The 5,609-nt window shown below is 36.7% G+C and overlaps 1 long non-coding RNA gene across 1 annotated transcript; it reads right to left on the reverse strand.

Annotated features, from left to right (window-relative positions):
- Positions 1-4,747: 4,747 nt before the first annotated feature.
- On the reverse strand, positions 4,748-5,609 carry LOC148158203 (uncharacterized). The gene is made up of 2 exons (XR_015763851.1): positions 5,488-5,609; positions 4,748-5,300 (listed from the first exon to the last, which is right to left on the reverse strand). It is a non-coding gene; the product is annotated as an uncharacterized LOC148158203 (long non-coding RNA).

Consider the following 5,609-nt stretch of genomic DNA (forward strand, 5'->3'; position numbering starts at 1 on the left):
ATATCCCATTTTTTAAAATATAATTTCATTTCCTGTTTCCTTCATGTACGTGTGATTTTATACATGTTCTCCATCTTTGCTGCGTCTTTGACCAAATACGTTTTTGATCCCATTGAGTATTACCTGTTTAAATAAAGGTCAAATAAAAATGGAATAATCCATCAAATTAGGTCCCAAAGCTTTTCTCTTAATGATGACAGAAGGCATTTCTCTGTCATCTTTGTTTTTTTTTTAAACCATAAACCTTAAAATTATTTATCCCTTGCTTCAGAGTTAAAGGGGCAGTATATAAAATCGACTTTTTTGAGCTTTAATTCATGTTATGTTATTTCCTCATCAAATACATTCCTGGAGTATTTTTAGCAAGTTTTTAAACAGACAGAGGCCCAATTTCAAGGTGTAAAATCAGAAATAAAATTTGTTTTAGGTCATATTTGATATGACATATCATATTTTTATAACAATTGAAGGCAACAGTTACTTGATTAGGCCATGAAATTGTACTATGAGTCTGGAAAACGTATAATACTGTCCCTTTAAGAATGTTGAATACATGAGTGGAGAATTTTGGCATCTGCCACTGGATCTCTAAAACCACAAGCACAACATGAATAAAAACATTTCATTAAATTATTTAAGGCACTTTTGCCTCATGTTTCAAAGATTCTATTTTTAATGCCTCAATGAGAAACTTTGAGAGAGGAGAAGAGTTTAATTTGCAAACTTGGTTTAGTTAATTTCCAAACCACATAGACCACATAAAGTGGTTTTAGATGCACTAAGTGTGCATTATGAATGTATAATTGCAGGGATAGAACATTGCACCAAAGCTGGACTACGACTTTCGAATTGTCATGTCATTTAAATTTTGATTCACTTAGGTATGTTTCCTGAGTACATCGGTAATTACCACAAAGCCATTCACAGGATGCCAAAATCTTTTGGCAGTTGTACAGTATATGGTAATCAGACAGACAAAGCATGTTGAGAATGGCAGTATAATCATTTTGGCAGTCTGTTCTCACTCAGTAGACATCACATGATGCTATTTTGTCAGGAAGCCTTCAGTGTCAGTTTTCAGCTTAACAGATAAACATAATAAGATCCAGCATAACCAACATCATCTATTGCATATGAAAACTGTGAAACAGTGTATTGTTTAGCAAACGTTTCACCAAACTCACGGTGTACATTAATCCCAAAATGTCTCCAAAAGGTAAATCAGGATGAGAAGAAAAACAATAAGTGCCTTCTATAACCTTTAAAAATACAAACAGAAGATGTCAGTCTGGTTTTAAATTGGAACACAGCACTGAAACTGCCCTTTTAAAAGTTTTAAATGATCTTTTAACTGTTGATGAGGGTAAATCAGCAGTTATTTTACTTTTAAATCTGTCTGTTGCTTTTGACACTGTGGATCACAGCATTCTTTTGACCCGTCTGGAGTCACTTGTAGGCATTCAAGGTTCAGCACTAAATTGGTTCCTGTCCTTTTTGTCAAACAGGAGTTTTTCTGTAAATCTAGGACAGCATTCTTCTTCTGTGTCTCCTCTGGTTCCCCAGGTTGATATTGGCGCCTGTTCTTCTTGTTTCTCCTACCTTTGGGTTGTATTTTTAAAAAACACAGTCTCTTTTCATTGTTTTACTGACAACATTCAAGTCTATCTACTTGTAACTACAAATTACATCCAGTCTGCTGTACATATGTTACAGAATTGTCTTCAGGATGTACAGGCTTGGCTAAGAGCAAATTTTCTAAAACTAAATTAGGAAAAAACTGAGATTTTAGTGTTTGGTCAATGTAGTCCCCTTCTTGGACATGACAGTGTGGTTGGTCCCCTGTCTTTCTTTTGTCGTCCAGTCATGAAAAATCTGGGTGTGATTGTTGATCCTATGTTTAAATTTGATAAGCATAGAAGTGCAATTATTAAAGCCAGTTTCTTTCAGCTGAGGATCCTCGCTAAGGTAAAATGTTATCTTCCTCTGCCTGATTTTGAGACCGCTATCCAGATATTCATTACATCACGTTTAGATTATTGTAACTCTTTGTACTTGGGTTGGAGCAGAGCTCCCTGCAGTGACTGCAGAGCAAACAAAATGATGCAGCCTGTCTGCTGACCAAAACAAGGAGGTGTGAATGCCCAGTTTTACATTTTTAGGATCAAATTTAAGGTCTTATTGATTGTTTTTAAGTGTTTAAAATTCTATAGGAGCTTCTTACTAAAGTGAGCAGCAGCAGCCCAACAGCCCACCCAGAGCCAACTGGCCAGCTTTCATTGTCTAAAGCTAGGCCAAAAACTAGGGAGAACAGATCTTTCTCTGCAGATCATCTCCCTCTGTTAAGTAGTGATGGGTCCAGCAACACCGACGCGTCGGCGCATGTATCAAGCCCACAGACCAACACTCGTGTCGGTGCGCGTATTGGTTTCAGCAAGTCACGTGACCGATACAGGAACTGTTTCGAAATGACACTGGATGCCAAACTGTGTTTATAAGGAAGCGAATCTGTCAAAAGCATTTGCCAAACAAATTATTGATCTTTTACAGCGTCAACTATGGAGCAGCTTCAAAGGAAATGTTTCCGCAGTGTGGGACCATTTTGATCTTATACTGGAAAATGAATTTGTTTTCATTTTTGTCATTTCATCCGGTTCTTGTCAGTTTCTACTTGATCTATCTGAACCCAAATTCAGCTGAAACTGACTTTTAGTTTACTTTCATATTATGTTCTGCAGGTTAAGTGTCGCATTTGTTTAACTAAGCTGTCTTATTTAAATAAACTCACCTTTTCAATGCTGAGGCATTTTGAGGCCAGGCATGAGATCTGAAGTCTCAGATACACCTAGAATAAACTCAGATACAGCCATTATACAAATTACTCAGTTGCTTTTTATAAATTATTTCATATACAGTGATCCCTGGCTATAACGCGGTTCACTTTTCACGGTATCGCTGCTTCGCAGATATTTTTGTGCAGTTTTTTTTTTTTTTCCACAGTCTTCTTCGTCCTAATTGACCATATGATTGGTAAAAACAGTCTCCGCGCTACCTGAGTGCCAATAACGTTACGGTGTTTAATACAGATTGGCCACTCAGGAGATGGAAACTGAAACTTTTGATGTCTCCTGTTAAAAAAAAAAAAAACTGTGGCTAGAGGCAGCGCAATACCCGACCGGAGGCTCATTTGATGAGATCCATCGCTCTGCCGTAGATCCACCTGTGGATCTCGCAAAGCAGTTTGGAGGAGACGCTTTAATGACATGACTACAGATCACATTAAGGCCCAATTGATGTACACCCACATCCGCTGTCCTGTTTGTTCTTTGGTTTCAATGTAGAGTATTTATTTAAGCTGTGTAGTAACTGTAAAAATGAAGGTAACTATAGAGGAATATAATTATACTAATAGTTAAAAGTCATGTTGTTGGTTGATTCACATTAAGATACGTTTTGACTGAAAAGAAATGTACTGGATCAATCTGACCTAGAAGTCAGAAAGGAACTCATTTCATGAGTAGAGCACCTTTAAATTCCTCTATAACTACTTCACGAATTTCGCCTATCACGGGTTATTTTCGGAATGCAACCCCTAAGAAAAACAAGGGTTCGCTGTAAATGTAGTGTGTTTACTTCATTTTTTCTACAACAGGAGAAGTTTTGTCAAAGAAGCATAACAGGCTAAATTTCAGAAATGTTGTAAAAACTTTTTTTTAAAACAAAAATGTGTGGGGAAAAAAAAAACAGTCCACAAGCATCCTCATTCCAAACACATTCACTTAAATTTTCACTTTATGGTACATGTTCACATTTTTTATTGACTGTATATCAAATATATTTTAAATGTAACTGAAGATATGACATAATACAACATATAATATTCAATAAAATACAAAGACTTAAATCTTATTGTATAGACTTGGTCATCAAATCACTACGTTGCCTGTAGGAATTTTTAATGTCCAGCAGGTGTCAGTATTGAGTGACATAGTATCGACACAGTATCAATACAGTGTTGCTATGAGTCGAAACGCCTCATGACGCCTCATTTACCCATCACTACTGTTAAGCTCTCAGTCAGTTTAAGTCCAGATTGAAACTGATCTTTTCTCTCTGACCTTCAACACCAGAAAATAGCTGCAGCTAAAATTCAATATTGTTTGGTTTTTATTCATACCATTAGCTTTCGGTATCTCTGCCAATTTTATATTTGTCTTATTATTTTACTAAATGTAATTTTATTTCTTTTTTATCATTAATCTACACAGTAAATTTTGCAGTGTTAAATCAACACTTAAGAGTTAAATTTAACAGTGTCCGAGTCTATTTGGTCCTTATCGGAATTGGTGTCAATTTAACTCTTTCGATAGTGTTCCATTTTCAGAGTACAATTTAACTCTAGAGTTAAATTTAACACTGACTAACACTGTACAGTGTTAATAAAACTTAACACTCCTAGTCAAATAACTCTGATAAGAGTAAATATGATTCTAATCAGAGTTAATAAGTTACTCCACAGTGGTGACAAAATAACTCGGAATTTCATGCTTTTCAACACTGCATTGAGTTATTGAGGGTTTACACTGGAGGCTCATATAACTCCAGTGAGTGTTAATCTGACACACTACTGTGTTGATAATTTACTCTTTAGCTGTGAAAAAACAACTCTGCATAGATAAATGTGAAGTGCTATTTTTACACTTTTGTAGAGTTAAATGTTCAATTGAATAAAATGAAATTACCACAGAAATGCATTTAACTTTACTTTATTGAACTAAAGCACATTTTTAACATCCACTGTTAACTTTTGTTAGTGTCACAGAAACATCACATGATGTACATCCCATTACATTAGACAGGTCGAAGTTGACAGAGTACATTTAAGACAGAGTTTTTCCATCCAAGTAACCATGAACTAACTACTCGTATATGCCGAACAAGTGCATTTGTGCAACTTAACTCTGTCAAACAGATTTGTTCAAATACTAGTGAAGCAACCTAGCCCGAATTTCTGCCACACGAGGACTTTCTTTCACTTTACCTACATCTATATTGTACACAGTGGTCTGGATGAACATAAACATGTTGCACAGCATGGGGTTGTATGTTGTGGCAAACACGTAATGTGCCTTAAACAGTTCGTCAAAAGCACCAAGAGAGGAGGTTGACCTGCAAGCGATGGCATTTTTGTCAAGGATGATGAAGAACTGGTGGGCTACTTTCTTCCTCCGTCCTACAGCCAGGAGATAGGGTTGTGTGCTCGTCGTGATGGCATCAAGATGTTCTTGGATGTTGGTTCCCGTCTGTGGGGGGAGTCAGGAGGGGGAATACACAGTACAATTACAATTTCATAGCTGCAATGCTACACAAAAAACAGCTTTCATATGGGAAAACAGCATTTTCCCAGGGTGATATCACCCTAAAACTGAAACTCTCCCAGTGACACAACCTTGAGTAAAATATAAAATAAAATTTGCAACAAATACAAACCTTCTTGAAGACCACAAGATGCTTCTCTGCTTGGGAGGCAGACACCTTCCCTGGTCTCTTCCGACCCAAGGCAGAGGGGGGAATCAGGTGTAGCAGCAGCAAAATCGATGAGAGGTCACTGT

The sequence above is a fragment of the Poecilia mexicana genome, unplaced genomic scaffold (assembly GCF_051168715.1).
Source record: "Poecilia mexicana isolate PSO_F unplaced genomic scaffold, ASM5116871v1 scaffold_7, whole genome shotgun sequence".
NCBI lineage: Eukaryota > Metazoa > Chordata > Actinopteri > Cyprinodontiformes > Poeciliidae > Poecilia > Poecilia mexicana.